General features: G+C 37.6%; 1 long non-coding RNA gene across 1 annotated transcript in view; it reads left to right on the top strand.

The window, feature by feature from the left end:
• The first annotated feature begins 16675 nt into the window (after nucleotides 1-16675).
• LOC129524030 (uncharacterized) overlaps nucleotides 16676-18146 on the top strand; it is a 78846-nt gene continuing 77375 nt past the window's right edge. The window contains exon 1 of the long non-coding RNA XR_008667671.2: nucleotides 16676-16738. This is a non-coding gene — a long non-coding RNA (uncharacterized lncRNA). The remainder of the gene's footprint in view (nucleotides 16739-18146) is intronic.

The following is an 18146-nucleotide window of genomic DNA, read 5'->3' as shown; positions in this document are numbered from 1 at the left end:
CTCACCAACACCTGTAATTTTTAATTTTTTTAACAATAGCCATTTTGACTGATATGAGATGGTATCCCGTTGCAGTTTTGATTTGCATTTCTCTAATAATTAGTGATATTGAGAATTTTTTCATATGTTTGTTGGCTGCATGTGGGTATTCTTTTGAGAAATGTCTGTTCATGTCCTTTGCCCATTGTTTTAAATGAGATTTTCATTTTTTGCTTTTTGAATTATTTAGGTTTTATAAAAGCTAAACACACTTATGGCCCAGCCACTCTTTTTTTTAGTATTTATGCAAAAGAAATAAAAGCATATGTCCTTACAAATACTTGTACATGAATGTTCAAAACAACTTTTATTTCTCAGGCCCCAAACTGGAAACAACCTAATGTCTATTGTCATGAGGGTGAATATAGTCATATAATAAAATAAGACTCAGCCATAAAAATATACTATTGATAGATAAAACATATAGGAATCTCAAACTATGCTAGTCGAAAGAAGTCAGACAAAAAGTGCATAGTGTACGGTGACATTTATATAAAATCTCAGACACAACAAACCAATCATAGTGACAAAAAGCATAGGTGCAGTTTCCTAGAATTGAAGGTGGTAAAGAGGGCAAGAAGGGGTGGGATTAAGGAATTATAAAATAGTTTGAGGAAATTTTTTGGGGTAAACTATATGTTAATTTTCCTTAATGTGGTGACAACTACATGTAAATGTGCAGATATATTCAAATGTATCCATGGTAGACAGAATTCTAAAGTGACCTCCAAAATTCGCAGTCCGTGGTGTACATACCTTCTCTCAGTTATTCTATCAATCATGAATGTAGGTGTTGCTAGAAAGGATTTTAAAGATGGAATTAAGGTACCAAATCAGGTTATCTGCAGAGTATTCAGGTGGGCCTCACCTATTCACACAGGCCCTTTAAATCTGAGCATGAACTTCAGTGCTAAAGAAGTCAGACACTGAAAGTGCATGAAAGATTTGACATAATATAGATAAGTTTAAGGTAATTAGGATATTCATCATTGCTGGTAGGCATGCAAATTGTACAAAGTAACTAGGGAGTTGGGAGCATCAATATTGTTTTACATTAAACAAAACAGTTTATTTTAATCTATGTGAATGAAATAATTAAAAATATAATGTGTATGTGTGTGTGTATACATGGAAAAGCTTCTGCCTACATTTGCATTATTTATTACACTGAATACTCTAAATAATCTTAAATGCAAATCATAATGGGTTGTTAATACCATGGAGCATTAAAATATGTGTTGTCAAAATTAATTGACTATAACAGGAAATTTACTAGATTGAATTTTAGTGCAAAAAATTAATGTGAATTATAAAGAAAATACATTCCAGGCTTGTTATGTATTTTACTCACAAACTTATAGATACATAATTATCACATCAATAAAGATACAAATCACAAGAAACAAATATTTAACATCTTAGTATTTATAGGTCAATGTTTCTTAAAGGTCAGCATTGTTTTGTATTTTATCATTTCTGTATATCTGATTTTTTTCTTTAGATAATGAATATCACTTTGGAATAAAACAGCAAATGAAATGTAAGTTACCCCAGGGTTCTAATCTCTCAGGTCATCTCTCCAATGACTTTACATCACAGCAATAGTCCTAACTCTCTATATTCTTCACCCTCTATAATGAATCCTCATTTATTTTTAGCCATTATGGCCTTCTTGCTTTTAGTTCAAAATCTGTGTAATGCATAAGATTCCCTCTTGGCCTCTGCCCATCTTTTTTTTTTTTTTTGCTTGTTATATTCTTTTTCCATGTACATACATGTATCACGTTTTCTCACTTTCTTTAGGTCTCTGCTCAAATGTCACCTTATAAATGGTTTTCTCCTAGGCCTCATTAAAAGAGCAGCTCCCTACTTGGCATGCCCTATTCACCTCACCTTCATTTTCTTTTGCTTATACCATTTATTATGCCCTTTTAAAAATCATTTATTTAGTTAGAATATAAGTCTACTAAAGGAAGGAATTTATCTGTTTTAATTTCTCTAATATTTCCAACACCTAGGCAGTGCTAGGCATATTTTGAGTTCTTGATAAATATCTATTGAAATTGCCTGGAGAAAGGAAAATAATGAAGATCATATATGTATGTATGTTTTCTTCCTAAAACCAAATGCCTTAATAATCAATATTCATTTTCAGATAGTTTTGAAATACTTCCATGATAAACATGTCATATATATATGAACAAATAAGCAGCTGAGAGTATATAGTATTCAAACAGAATCTTGATATCGGAACAGTCTCCCTAAGCTGACTTAAGGGCACCATTTGTCCAGAAGGCAGAACAAGCTACCTTGATCTGCTAGGAGATGTGCAAGGGAGTTTTCAAATTACAGGCTATTCAAACTTGCTAGGTTCAAATGTCAAGTATGAAGAAGAAAAAGTATAACCTATGAATTTGCCTTAGAGTTGCAGATTGTACCATCAGTTTATGTGGCCTCTAAGGGAGAAGATTTCATTTAAGATACAAAGTCCGAAGAAACAAATTACTCCAACAGGATTCAGCCTCGTCGTTTCCTGTGAAAAAAAAAGAAAGAAAGAAAAAAGTTTGCCTACCTATTTTGTGTTTTTCCTATTTAAACAGTTTCATGAGAACAGAAAAGTTGTCTTAGAGATTTTGCCAAAATTGCAGCAATTACCTTTAAAGACTTGGCAATGCTTAGTGGACAAGAATCTGAAAGGTAGCTAAAAAGGTGCATTCTAAGCGATAGTACTTATATTTGTATAAGCACTTTGTAGAATTTTGTGTTCACATACATATGCACATATACATATATACAAGCCTCTATAGTCTCTTTCTGCATATATACATATATGCATACACATATTTTTCTCTGTCTATCCTTATCAACCCCATGATACAGAAATGTAATGTGTTGGTACACTCAGTTTGTCAACTGAGAAAACACTGTCTCAATAAGGTTAAGCAATTTACCACATGGTACATTTGGAAAAAAGACAAAGCGGACCGAGTTATTTAGGTTCTTGGTGAATTTCCCCTTTCCCTAAACCCACAGGCTTCTATAACATCAATTACTAATTTTGAGCGTTTCTCTCATTCCTCATTCTTCTCATGTGCTTATATTCATTGCACTTTTTCTATCATCTAGTATACAATGATTTGTGTAATACACATATTTCTCTTCAATTCTAAAATATTTATTTGAGGGCCTAGTAACCTTTATATCCAAATATGTCAAGATAGGTTATTTTATGAGGTGGTCAGCAACTGTTTCTTTTTTTCTTTCTTTTTTTTGAGATGGTGTTTCGCTCTTTTCGCCCAAGCTGGATTACAATGGTGCTATCTTGGCTCACTGAAACCTCTGCCCCCGAGGTTCAAGCCATTCTCCTGGCTCAGCCTCCCAAGTAGCTGGGATTACAGGCACCCAACACCATGCCTGGCTAAGTTTTGTATTTTTAGTAGAGACGGTGTTTCACCATGTTGGCCAGGCTGGTCTCGAACTCCTGACCTCAGGTAGTCCACCTGCCTCGGCCCCTCAAAGTGCCAGGATTACAAGCGTGAGCCGGTGCACCCAGCCTTCAGCAGCTGTTTCTTATGCTCCATGCCAAAAGTGGGTCTGTGATGTCTAGAAGAAGGGTTTTGCTCATATTATCACTCAGGGACTGGCAAACTAAAGGCTTCATTTCAACATATGCTTCTACAATTACAGTGGTAGAAAGATAAGAACATAGTGAAGGGCACTAGTGTTTATTGGCTTCTACCAGAATTGAAAATGTATTTCTGGAAAAACCGATATTTTTTCTTATTTATTTATTTATCTACGTATTTGCCAAAGCAAAGGATATGGATCAGAGAAGTACAACGCTACCATGAGCTTAAATGAAGTACCAAATATATTTGTTAAAAAGCTCTTAAAATTACCAAATATATAATACAACAATTTTAAAAATTCAAAATTAGTTAACTAAGAATTCACAATATGAGATGGCTGAAAATATAAAATAATAGGCTCATTCCACTTTTATTAGTCCCAATATGATAATGTTTAAAATCATCAATAGAGGAAGAAAAATAGCTCCTTCCAATTTGCAGAGTCAACTCAAAACAATTACTAATGCATAATATGGGTTTTGCCATCAGAAAAAAAAAAAAAAACAAAAAAAAACACATGTAGATTACTACTACATATTGAAATTTTGCCCCAATTTAAAAGTTTAGGTCCTTAAGAAACTTTTTACCAGGAGCAATATTTTAGTGGTTTTCAGTATTTTATGACATTCTTCATCGTCCTGAGAGTGATCCCAGAGGAAAATGTCTGTTGGGATATCACTCCTGTGATTAAATCAATTGGCAAAAGGAATTTTGTAAATGAGTTAATGAAAAGGGAGATTATTTAGATGGACCTGACCTAGTCACATGAACTTTCACATAAGGTTCTACAGGTCAGAGACAGAGGAAAAAATCGTAACTCAAAGTACAGAAAGTATTCAACTTCTCATGGGTGGCTTTGAAGATTTAGGGGTCCATGTAACAGAAAACAGTGGGCCCAACCCAAAGGGGCTCAAAGTGGATTCTTCTCCAGAGCCTCTATACCTTGAGTGAAACTCCTTTAGCAGAGAATCCAGTAAAATCAAACCTGGAGTTGTAACATATAGAAATGTAAGATCATAAATGGATGTTGGTTTAAGTTACTAAGTTTTTGGTATTTTTATATAGTAATATAAAATTAATTCAAGTAGGACTATAATTTTCAAATTCTCAAACTTCATGATACAGGTAGAAGGGATCATGTTCCTCCATAACTCAAAGTGTTAGTGTGAAGTATCTGGCACAGTGCTCTCCAATAAGAATAAAATATGAATCACAAATGTAATTTTAATCTCCTAAAAAACAAAATTAATAAGTGAAAATAAACAGGTATAATTAATCATAATATATCTTAATCATAATATATCTTAATATATCGAAAATATTATCATCTCAAAATGGGATAAATACAAGATACCAGTATTATTCATTGTCTGTCTGTTTCTTGTATTGTCTTCAAAATCCCATGTGTATACTGCACCTTCCGCACTTCACTATTTCCACTGGCTACATTTCAAGTGTTCAATAGTTTCAAGAGATTAGTTGCTACACTACTGGGTATTGCAGTTCTGGGACTTAGTAGTTTTTTTATATATTATAGTTTCCTTTTCTCCCTGCCCTACTACCCCTCTGATTAACACAGTGCATAATATGAAAAGACCATCTTACTCATGACAAAAATATGTTTTGACTTTTATAAACATAAATTAAGATAATGAGAAAGCATGTTACAATAGTAGTACATAGAAATAGAAATAGGGATCTATATGAAAAGTTTGATTGTTTACATCAGGCAGCAGTCAAAATAAGAAGAAAAAAAGAGTTAGTGTTTTTTATAAATCTTTTTTTATAATCTAGTAGACATTTTTCAATATATAAAAAGTATTGCATAAGTTGATTAATGTTAATGATAAGACAGTATAGTACTTGGTAGTATTCATGTACTTAGCTTATAAATGATATAGTTGGTAAGAAAGGACTCATAACTCATGGAATGATAGAGTGGAGACATTTGCATATTACATTGGTTTTTCTTACTGAATTTGACAAATTTGAAAAGAGAAATTAAAGAAAAATATTACTGCCAGTAAAATATAATAATTAATAAATTGTCATACGATAGAATGATAGCTAGGAATGCTGTGTTACCACAAAGGGTTGAATTGCCTAGGCACACACACACATCACAGATATTCCCCAGCATTAAACTTTCCTAAAGACTCAAAAATACAGAAAGCACAAGCTATAGAGGAGCTATTTTATAGAACTCTTTCAATCCATCAGATGCAACATCTGACAAAACATTCCTTTTTGTTCTCTGCATTTGAACACGTGTTGGTTTAGGTTTAATAGAATGTATTATAGTAATCACTTTGGTTTTTGAAGTATCTTGTATAAAACAGATGTTACATGTATGTAGTTTTAAACATTTTGAACAAATTCTAAAAACTCAAGAGCAGTGCATTAATATGCTTAGGACTCCTGAGAAGATAGTGATAGAGGATCTGGGTCTAGGTAATCTACCAACAAAACAGTTGATTAAGTGGAGCCATTTTGGTTTAGGTATTCTTTCATTTTACATACTGTTAATTACTAAATAGAACACATTCATGTGGCTACCTTCTGTTCTTCAAACAGCCATGCCCCTTGAATACATCAGTTCTAGTTTATTTATGGTAATCAACTTAATCTGTGCAGAAAGATCCTATTAAATTATCTTATAGATAGAAACCCTTCTTTGTATTAGTAAATGCCAGTAATATGTTTATTTAAAAATTATTTGAAGACGATTGTGTGATTGTATTGTTGAGACACTCCTATTCAGCTAGTCATCCCTTAACAAGTCTGCATTGAGCTATTTATTAACCCATCACCGTTCTTAAGTCTTCCTTTTTCAGATTTTATAGTCCATTTTTTTGTTATTAGTTAATATATTTTTGTGTAGCTTTAAATATATGTGTATAAATTGTAGACCTACTGAACAAAAATATTCTGCACCATTAAAATGAAGGTTAATGATCTGGAAACTATTATTATATATATAGTTCATTTTTAGAAAATACTGTGCAAGCCTAGGTAATATGCACTTACAGATATGCCCTCATTAGATACTCACAGGAACAATATAAGATAAGCGTTTTTATCCCTAATTCACAGATGCAGAAAATGAGCCTCAGAGTTATTGAATAACTTATCTGTAGTGTCAAAAACAGTGACTGGCAAAACTGTAATTTAAACTGATTTATGTCAGACTCTGCTATTACTTACATTTTATGTGTGTATTGAGGGTGCAGAGAGAAAGTAGACTAGAGTAAGAGTTGAGAGAGAAAAAGTATAATTAATGAGCAAAAATTAATGAGCTAGTGAGCTACAAACTGCTTGAAATATCAGCTGTATTATTTTGTAATCAAACTGCATACAACTATTAATTTCTGTAAAACATGTTGTGTTTTGTTCACTTTGGAAAAATATAAGTTAAAAAGATGCTATCCATTTACTTACTCAATTGATGTTAATACGTGTATAATTACAGAATCGTATAAGAAGACTCAGGTGGCAGAAATGAGTGGAGGCCTTAATGATAAGAGAGAAAACCAATCTGGCTCAGGGTAATCTTTTGCTTTACTTATTTATATGATCAAAATAAGATGTTTCAAAAATGGAAACAGCCAGAGTCTATATTCTTTTCTTACGACATGCTTAAAATGTAGAAAGTACGAGATTTTGGCTTAAAAATGCCTAGTTGATTAAATTTTATAACCTTGAAATAGGATTTTATAAGATTTTGCAGTGAATACTGCAAAAAATGGGTTTGCATGCTGCGTAAGATCTTATCTATTGGTTTATTTCACAGATTCTGTGTAATCAAATATCTGACATCTAGTTGTTATCCTGAATATGTGCTAAATTTAATCTATAAAAAGGGACAGGGAGGAAGGAATATCAAATCATCTAGTCATTTTACCATGAAAATAAGTAATATATACATGTTATTGACTAAAGGGTACTTATTACTTACACCCTAAAAATTGCTTGAGCACGTAACTGAATAGTGCCCATGGACCCATCTTACTTATTTTGAAATACAGCAAATATACAGATGTATTACTCATATAGAGGTATTTATATCAAAAGTAAAAAACAATTAAATTTCTCACAACTTATAAGAGCAGCAATCTCCATAGGAACCAGTGTCAAAATAGGAAAAACTTAAGGGTTCTTGACAAATTGCCGGAGGCTCATTATGGAAGAGTCTGAAAGATTAAAAACTCCTGTGCTACAGTCTTTGGGACCCTCCCCCCGCCCCATTTGTTTCTGAGTTTTGCCTTCAGGAGCTCTGCCAGGTTCTCATAATGAATATCAGAGAAAATTCCCCTGAAGCTTTCAGCAGTGGGTGGGTAAAGGAACCATTTTGAAATTTTCCAGAGCAGTCTTTTCTTTACAAGATTTACCTACAGGAGAAACCAGTTAAAGAGAGCCTAAACTGCTGGGGTTTTATCTGAGCCTACATGACCTTGGGGAAGGGAAACACAGAACTCCAGCCCCTCCTTTCTTTACGTGGAAAATACCGAAACCCAGCTCACTCTAGCCATTGTGTCCCACCTAAAGGGGTGGGAAAACAAAGCAAAAAAAAAAAAAAGTTGAGAAGCAGATTCGAAGTTCACAACTCACAGGCGCAGGCTCATGAAAAGACTAGAGCTACTAACAGGATTAAAGAAAACCCCCTTTCTCCTAGTACACCATATCATCGCATTACTAAAGGCCTATTTACAATTCCTTTTAACCAGCCCATTTCCAACTATCAAGAAAACAATTTACAATACATAACAAAAGACAAAATAATAATAATTCCAAGAGACAGGGCAAGCATCAGAACCAGACTCAGACATAGCAGGCATGCTGGAATTAACAGAGAGAAAGACGAAATTGAACCATAAGAAATGCTCTATTAAACCACAAAAGACAGAAAAAGAGTGAAAAGTAAAAATAGAAGCAAAAAATAATGGCAGCAATTAGAAAACTGAAACAAATATAGTAGATATTAATCCAGCTTTGTCAGGAGAGAATCAGAAAACAAAGCCCAACTATGTGTTGCCTACAGAAAACGCACTTTCTTATAGGCACTTATAGATTCAAACTAAATAAATCGAGAAAGATATATCATGTTGATACCAATAAAAAGAAACCAGAATTAGCACTGTATTAATTTCAGACACAGCAAATTTCAGAGTAAGGAAAGTTGTCAGGAATAAAAAGGAGCATGATGTAATAATGAAGGACTCATTCTATGAGACATAACAATATTTAATGTGTATGTGCCTGACAACAGAGTATAAAGATATGTGAGGCAAAACCCATAGAAATATGAGGAGAAATAAATACATACAGTATCATAATTGACTTCAACACTCCAACAGAAATGGACAGATCCAGTAGGCAGAAAATCTGTAAGTACATAGCTAAAATTAACCATACCATCAATCAAATAGATATAATGGACATCTACTGACTACTTCATCCAACAACAGCAGAATACATATTTTTCTCAAGCTCACATGAAACAGTCAACAAAATAGACTGTATTTTGGGCCTTCAGAATCACCGTAAACACATTTTAAACATAAAAATTACATAATGTCTGGTGTCTGACCACAATGGACTTGAACTAGAAATCAATAACAGAAAAATAGCTGAGAAATTACAAAATATTTGGAGATTTAACAACATACCTCAAAGTAACACATGGGTTGGAGAAGAAATTTTAAAAATATTGTGAGCTAAATCAACATAAAAGCACTAGTTCTCAAGATGTGTGAGATTCAGTGAAGGCAGTGTTTAGAGTAAAATGTATAGCATTAATATTAGAATACAAGAAGAACTCAAGCAATTATCTAAGCTTTCACCTTAGGAAGATAAAGGTAAAGCAAATTAAATCTCAAGAAAGAATAAAAGAAGTCAATCTGAAAAGGGTACATATTGTATTATTCCAGCTAGATGACATTTCAGAAAAGGAAAAATTATGAAGATAGTAAAAATATCAATAGTCTCAGGGGTTGGTCGAGAGAGATTGATGAATAGGCAGAGGATAGCGTTATTTTCAGTGCCCTGAAAGTAACCTGTGTGATACTATAATGATGGATACATGTCATTATTAATTGTCCAGCCCAGGAATGCAAAGCATCAAGAGTGAAGCCTTGTATGAACTGTGGATTTGGGGTGATAATGATGTCTCAGTGTAGGTTCACCAATTGTTACACATGCACCACTTCTGTAAGGGACGTTGATAATAGGGGAGAATATGCATGTGTGGAGTCAGAAGGTTCATAGGATATCTCGGTACCTTCCCATCCATTTTGATGTAAACTTAAAACTGTTTTTTTTAAAAAAAATAACCTCTCTTAGGCCGGGAGCGGTGGCTCATGCCTGTAATCTCAGAACTCTGGGAGATCGAGGCCAGCAGATCACTTGAGGTCAGGAGATCAAGACCAGCCTAGCCAACATGGTGAAACTCCGTCTTTACTAAAAATACAAAAAAATCAGCTGGGTGTGGTGGTGCACACCTGTAACCCCAGCTACTTGGAAGGCCAAGGCAGGAGAATCACTTAAACCTGGGAGGCAGAGGTTGCAGTGAGCTGAGATCGCACCACTGCACTCTAGCCTGGGCAACAGAGCAAGACTCAGTCTCAAAACATAAATAAATAAATAAATACGTAAACAAATAAATAAAATCTCTTAACTATTTTTTTAAATTATATTGCAATAATTATAAATATAAAATAATTGAATAACATTTGAACTATACAGTTAAGTGTAAATATATTTTATATTTGTGTAACTGCCAAAATGGAAAATTATATTTTCTATTAAAACAAAAATATTTCTACATAGAAAATTTAACCAACACCATATTAATTTATGACAAAATATAAATTAATTTGGCTATACACTAATGTGGTATGGGTATTTTCAAGATACGAACAATATAGCCAAAATAACCTTTTTGCTCCCCAGCGATTATTTTTAATTAAAAATAATATATTTTAAAAACCTTGCAGTTGATTCATGTAAATATTTCATTTTTACGGAAATTAGCTTTTCTAGTTGTAAGAAACTGGAATACATCCACTTTGATTTACTACATTAAAAAATATAGCTTAGAAATCTCATGGGTAATATACTATCCCTAGGATTTTTATAGGCATGTTATCTTACTTAAGAAATTAATTTACATAAGCATTAAGCATGAAAAAGTTAGCAAAAATCTTTATACTGTATTCTTAAAATGTCTTAACAAATAGTACCTAGTAAGAGTTAAAAAGAACACAACTTTTAGATTTATATTTTAGTGCTCATTCAGCATATAGTGGTTAAAAGTTTCTGATCAAATCATCTGAGATCAGAATCTGTCTCTTACATTTATTATCTGTCTAGCCATGGACACCTCATTTCACCTTCCTGTATGTCAGTGAGTATGTTTTTGTTATTGAGTGCTTCTCAAGCTTTTTGACACATCAAGAATTTAAGACATATTTGTTGCTGTGACCTCTTACAGTATTTTTACATAGAGGCCCAACCTTTCTTAAAATTAACACCGTTTCCAGAAAGCATTTCAAAAGTAAATTGCTCAAATTAAGAGAATAAAACAATTAATGGTAAATAATGCCAGACATGTGATGGAAACCATATACATACTGTCTCTCATGTCGTTTTCATAAAATACTTCTAAGAAGACTTTTTTTTTCTAATTTCCATATTATACAAAGGCTTACTATGCTTAAGTAAATTAATCAAGTCACACAGCAAGTGTGTCTTCTTGATAAAATTTCAGGCCCAGGGGAAGGAGAAAGAAATGGCATGATGAAGATGAAATGAAAGATGGATGAAGAATATGATGATAATTAAAGTAAAGCAAAATATTTTAATCTTGACATGTAAATCACTTAAGCAGGACTTAGTATATATTCAGTGTCCCGTAAATTTACATTTTTTTTGTTTTTCTTAATCTTCTTTTCATGCGCGTCTGTGTGAAGAGACCACCAAACAGGCTTTGTGTGAGCAACATGGCTGTTTATTTCACCTGGGTGCAGGCGGGCTGAGTCCAAAAAGAGTCAGCAAAGGGAGATAAGGGTGGGGCCGTTTTATAGGATTTGGGTAGGTAAAGGAAAATTACAGTCAAAGGGGGGTTGTTCTCTGGCGGGCAGGAGTGGAGGTCGCAAAGTGCTCAGTGAGGGTGCTTTTTGAGCCAGGATGAGCCAGGTAAAGGACTTTCACAAGGTAATGTCATCACTTAAGGCAAGGACCGGCCATTTACACTTCTTTTGTGGTGGAATGTCATCAGTTAAGGTGGGGCAGGGCATATTCACTTCTTTTGTGACTCTTCAGTTACTTCAGGCCATCTGGGCGTATACGTGCAAGTCACAGGGGATGCGATGGCTTGGCTTGGGCACAGAGGCCTGACATTCCTGCCTTCTTATATTAATAAGAAAAATAAAACAAAATAGTGTTGAAGTTTTGGGGAGGCGAAAATTTTGGGGGGGGGGTGATATGGAGAGAGAATGGGCGATGTTTCTCAGGGCTGCTTCAAGCGGGATTAGGGGCAGCGTGGGAACCTAGAGTGGGAGAGATTAAGCTGAGGGGAGGTCTTGTGGTAAGGGGTGATATTGTGGGGATGTTAGAAGAAACATTTGTCCTATAGAATGATTGCTGATGGCCTAGATACGGTTTGGGATGAATTGAGAAACTAAATGGAATAACAGAAGGAGAAAAACAGGTATAAAATGTCTAAGAATTGGGACGACTCGGGATATCTGATTAGAGAGTGCCTAAGGAGATTCAGCATAGTCCTGCCAGCAAAGATTATTTATTTACTTCAAGAGTTAAGAGTGGCAATTTGGGGATAGCACCAGGAGATATCAGCTGTGATGGCTTGGAAAAACAGTGTAAACCAGCAGTGTAAACAAGAGCAGGGCATGTATGAGTAGTTGAGAACGGTGAATAGGAGTATGACTAGACAGAAGATAGCAGGGATGACAAGTTTTTTTGGGGCACAGTCTAAGTTGGTCTGGTGTCTGGAATGAGACTAGGGCCTAATAAAAAGGAGCATCTCTACAGGAGCTCAAATGGACTGTACCCTGTAGCATTCCGAGGACAGGCCTGAATTCTGAGAAGGGAAAGTGGTAAAAGTATTGTCCAGTCCTTTTTAAGTTGGTGGCTGAGCTTGGTGAGGTGTGTTTTTAAAAGACCTTTAGTCCACTCTACTTTTCTTGAAGACGGAGGACCGTAAGGGATATAAAGGTTTCACTGAATACTAAGAGCCTGAAAAACTGCTTGGCTGTTTTGACTAATAAAGGCCCTTCTGTTATCAGACTGTATTGAGGTGGGAAGGCTAAACTGAGGAATTATGTCTGACAGAAGGGAAAAAATGACTGTGGTGGCCTTCTCAGACCCTGTAGGAAAGGCCTCTACCTATCCAGTGAAAGTATCTACCTAGACTAAGAGGTATTTTAGTTATCTGACTCGTGGCATGTTGAGTAAAGCTAATTTGCCAGTCCTGGGTGGGGCAAATCCTGGAGCTTGATGTGTAGGGAAGGGAGGAGGCCTGAAGAATCCCTGAGGAGTAGTAGAATAGCAGATGGAACACTGAGAAGTTATTTCCTTGAGAATAGATTTCCACGATGGAAAGGAAATGAGAGGTTCTAAGAGGCGGGCTAGTGGCTTGTACTATAGCATAACCTGCCTTTGCTGGTGTGTGGCGATTAGGTCTGGTGGAACCGCCATCAATAAATCAAGCGTGATCAGGGTGAGGAACAGGAAAGGAGGAAATTTGGGGAAATGGGGTGAATATCAGGTGGATCAGAGATACCATCATGGGGGTCAGGTGTGGTATCAGGAATAATGTGGGAGGCCGGAATGAAGTGCGGGCCAGGAACAACGGTAATTGTGGGAGACTCAACAAAGAGTGAGTACAGCTGAAGGAGCCGGGAAGCAGAAAGTATATGTGTCAGGTATGAGGAAGAAAATAGATTTTGGAAGTTATGAGAACTGTAGAGAGTGAGTTGAGCATAGTTTGTGATTTTGAGGGCCTCTAAAAGTATTAAAGCAGCGGCAGCCGCTGCACGCAGACATGAGGGCTAGGCTAAAACAGTAAGGTCAAGTTGTTTGCACAGAAAGGCTACAGGGTACGGTCCTGGCTCTTGTGTAAGAATTCTGACCTCACTAACTATGCCTAGGAAGGAAAGGAGTTGTTGTTTTGTAAGAGATTGAGGTTTGGGAGATTAATCGGACACGATCAGCAGGGAAAGCACGTATGTTTTTATGAGAATTGTGCAGAGATAGGTAACAGATGAGGATGAAATTTGGGCTTGATTGAAGTAATGGGGGCTGTCTGTGAAGCTTTGCAGCAGTACAGCCTAGGTTATTTGCTGAGCTTAATGGGTGTCAGGGTCAGTCCAAGTGAAAGCGAAGAGAGGCTGGGATTAAGGGTGCAAAGGAATAGTAAAGAAAGCATGTTTGAGATCTAGAACAGAATAATGGGTTGTAGAGGCAGGTATTGAGGATAGGAGAGTATATGGGTTTGGCACCACGGTGGGGCTAGGCAAAACAATTTAGCTGATAAGGCGAAGATCCTGAACTAACTTGTAAGGCTTGTCTGGTTTTAGGACAGGTAAAATGGGGGAATTGTAAGGAGAGTTTATAGGCTTTAAAAGGCCATGCTGTAGCAGGCGAGTGATAACAGGCTTTAATCTTTTTAAAGCGTGCTGCCTGATGGGATATTGGCGTTGAGTGGGGTAAGGGTGATTGGGTTTTAATGAGATGGCAAGGGGTGCAGGATCGGTCGCCAAGGAGGGAGTAGAGGTATCTTATGCTTGTGGGTTAAGGTGGGGGGATACAAGAGAAGGACGCAAAGGAGGCTTTGGATAGGGAAGAAGGGCGGCAATGAGATATAGCTGTAGTCCAGGAATAGTCAGGGAAGCAGATAATTTAGTTAAAGTGTCTCAGCCTAATAAGGGAACTGGGCAGGTGGGGATAACTAAAAAGGAGTGCTTAAAAGAGTATTGTCTAAGTTGGCAGCAGAGTTGGGGAGTTTTAAGAGGTTTAGAAGCCTGGCCGTCAACACCCACAACAGTTATGAAGGCAAGGGAAACAGGCCCTTGAAAAGAAGGTAATGTGGAGTGGGTAGCCTCCACATTGATTAAGAAGGGGACGGACTTACCTTCCACTGTGACAGTTACCTGAAGCTCGGCGTCCGTGATGGTCTAGGGGGCTTCCGAGGCGATCGGGCAGTGTCAGTCTTCAGCCGCTAGGCGGAGAAGATCTGGGAAGGAGTCAGAGAGCCTTGGGCCAGAGTTCCAGGGGCTCTGGGAGTGGCTGCCAGGTGAGTTGAACAGTCCGATTTTCAGTGGGGTCCCACACAGATGGGACATGGCTTAGGAGGAATCCCGAGCTGTGGGCATTCCTTGGCCCAGTGGCCAGATTTCCAGCATGTGTAGGAAGCTCCTGGGGGAGGAGGTTCTGGAGGAACGCCTGGCCGCTGCGGTTCAGGCGTTTGGAAGTTCTTGTGTGCTGGAGATGTGGCTGGGGTTTGTCTCACAGTGGAGGCAAGGAATTGCAACTTTTTTCTATTATTGTACACCTTGAACGTGAGGTTAATTAAGTCCTGTTGTGGGGTTTGAGGGCCAGATTCCAATTTTTGGAGTTTTATTTAATGTCGGGAGCAGATTGGGTAATAAAATGTATTTTGAGAATAAGACGGCCTTTTGACATTTAGGGTCTAGGGCTGTAAAGTGTTTCAGGGTTGCTGCCAAACAAGCCATGAACTGGGCTGGATTTTTAAATTTGATGAAAAAGAACCTAAACGCTTCTGATTTGGGATAAAGAAAAAGGAGCATTAACCTTGACTATGCCTTTGGCTCCAGCCACCTTTTTAAGAGTAAATTGCTGGGCAGGTGGGGGAGGGCTAGTCACGGAACGAAACTGTAAGCTAGACCAGGTGTGAGGAGGGGAGGCGATAAAAAAATTATAGGGTGGAGGAGCAGAGGCTGAGGAAGAATTGGGACCTAGCTCGGCCTGGCGAGGAGCAGCCTGGGGAGGAAGGGAGAGGTCAGATGGGTCTGTAGAAAAGGAAGATTAGAAAGACTCAGCAATGCTTGGGGTTGGTACTAAGGGGACAGGCGGGAGGGAAAGAAGAAAGATTTGGTACGAGTTGCACTGGGCACAGAGACTAGGAAGGGACTGATGTGTAAAAGAATGCCTGGACATCAGGCACCTCAGACCGTTTGCCAATTTTACGACAAGAATTATTTAGATCTTGCAGGATGGAAAAATTCAAAGTGCCATTTTCTGGCTATTTGGAACTACTGTTGAGTTTGTATTGGGGTCAAGCAGCATTGCAGAAGAAAATAAGGCATTTATGTTTTAGGTCAGGTGTGAGTTGAGGAGGTTTTAAGTTTTTGAGAACACAGGCCAAGGGAGTAGAAGGAGGAATGGAGGGTGGAAGGTTGCCCATAGTGAAGGAAGCAAGCCTAGAGAAAAAAGAGAGTAGAGAAACGGAGGGAAGGGGTTCGGGGGTTCTTACCTTCCAGAAAAGTGGGAAAAGGGGTTGGGGCTCAGAGATAAGAGGTCAGGGTGCACAAATAAGGGATTGGGGCGTAGAGATACGAGGTTGGGGCGTGGAAATAAGGGATTTGGGCACAGAGATACGAGGTTGGGGCACGGAAATAAGGGATTGGGGCACAGAGATAAGAGGTGGGGCACGGAAATAAGGGATTGGGGCACAGAGATAAGAGGTTGGGGCGTGGAAATAAGGGATTGGGGGTTCTTGCCCCATAGAAAAGCGGGACTTGCCACTAAGGGTGAAGGAGAAGGGGTTGAGGGGTACTTGCCCCTCTCCCAGAAAAGCAGGACTTGCTGCTAAGGGTGAAGGCGAAGGGGTTGAGGGGTACTTGCCCCTCTCCCAGAAAAGCAGAGAAGGGGTAGAGACAAGGAGAGAAGGGGTTGGGCTACTTGCCCCTTCCCCAGAAACGCGGGACTTGCTGCTAAGGGTGAAGGACCAAGGCAGGCGTCTCTGCGTGGTCTGACACCCTTGAAACATGGGTGTATAATCAGAGGCGTCCCTGCAATGATTAAACACCAAGGTAAGGCTGCCTTCCCAGTCCGTGACCGGCGCCGGAGTTTTGAGTCCACGGATAAAACGTGTCTCCTTTGTCTCTCCCAGAAAATGAAGGGAATTGAAATTAAGAGAAGGGAGAGATTGAAGAGTGGAAAGGAGAAAGTGGTTGAGGGACAGTGAGAGAGGTTGGAGAAGAGAGTAAGAAGAGGCCGCTTACCTGATTTAAAATTGGTGAGACGTTCCTTGGGCTGGTTAGTCTGAGGACCTGAAGTCATAGGTGGATCTTTCTCATGGAGCAGAGGACAGGGGATTGATCTCCCAAGGGAGGTCTCCCGATCCGAGTCACGGCACCAAATTTCATGCGAGTCCATGTGAAGAGACCACCAAACAGGCTTTGTGTGAGCAACGTGGCTGTTTATTTCACCTGGGTGCAGGCAGGCTGAGTCCGAAAAGAGTCAGCAAAGGGAGATAAGGTTGGGGCCGTTTTATAGGATTTGGGTAGGTAAAGGAAAATTACAGTCAAAGGGGGTTTGTTCTCTGGCAGGCAAGAGTGGGGGTCGCAAGGTGCTCAGTAGGGGTGCTTTTTGAGCCAGGATGAGCCAGGAAAAGGACTTTCACAAGGTAATATCATCAGTTAAGGCAAGGACCGGCCATTTACACTTCTTTTGTGGTGAAATGTCATCAGTTAAGGTGGGGCAGGGCATGTTCACTTCTTTTGTGATTCTTCAGTTACTTCAGGCCATCTGGGCATATATGTGCAAGTCACAGGGGATGCAATGGCTTGGCTTGGGCCCAGAGGCCTGACACTTCTCACTGATCATATGCCAGTGTCTTTACTTATCTCTCCTTATGCAGATACTGTGCAATTTACTTCATATTTTCTGCTGTCCACAGGAAAACTCACACAGTCATTTCAGAAGCTACTATTCAGATGACATAGATATTATATTAGAGTAACAAATATAATGAAATAACGTTATTTAGTGGCCCATATTATCAATTTAGTATTTTGGAAAATATCACCTTGTGAATATAAAAGTCTTATTGTTATATGGATAACACTTCAACAAATATAGATGGTGTACATGATCATGAGGATCATGATAAACTCTTCTGCCACTGGGGAGTGGGGAAGGTGGAATTTATATATATATATATATATATATATATATATATATATATACACACACACACATATATATATATACATACATACATACATATATATAACAGATATAACTCTGTATAGAGCTTAAAAATTAACTCAATTTTGACAGTAACCTAATGACAAGCTGATTTTAATACTTTGTCTTAAAGCAAAAATAAAATGCTCTTTTATTTGTACAACATAGTAGATTACTATTCAAATAAAATGGGCCTAAAATAGAAAATCAGTAATATTCCTGGGGCTGAGAAAATGTTTAATTTCCTTA

This window comes from Gorilla gorilla, chromosome 7, assembly GCF_029281585.2.
Source record: "Gorilla gorilla gorilla isolate KB3781 chromosome 7, NHGRI_mGorGor1-v2.1_pri, whole genome shotgun sequence".
Taxonomy (NCBI): domain Eukaryota; kingdom Metazoa; phylum Chordata; class Mammalia; order Primates; family Hominidae; genus Gorilla; species Gorilla gorilla.
The sequence above is the reverse complement of the archived record's forward strand: the minus strand, read 5'-3'. Positions and strand labels throughout refer to the sequence as shown.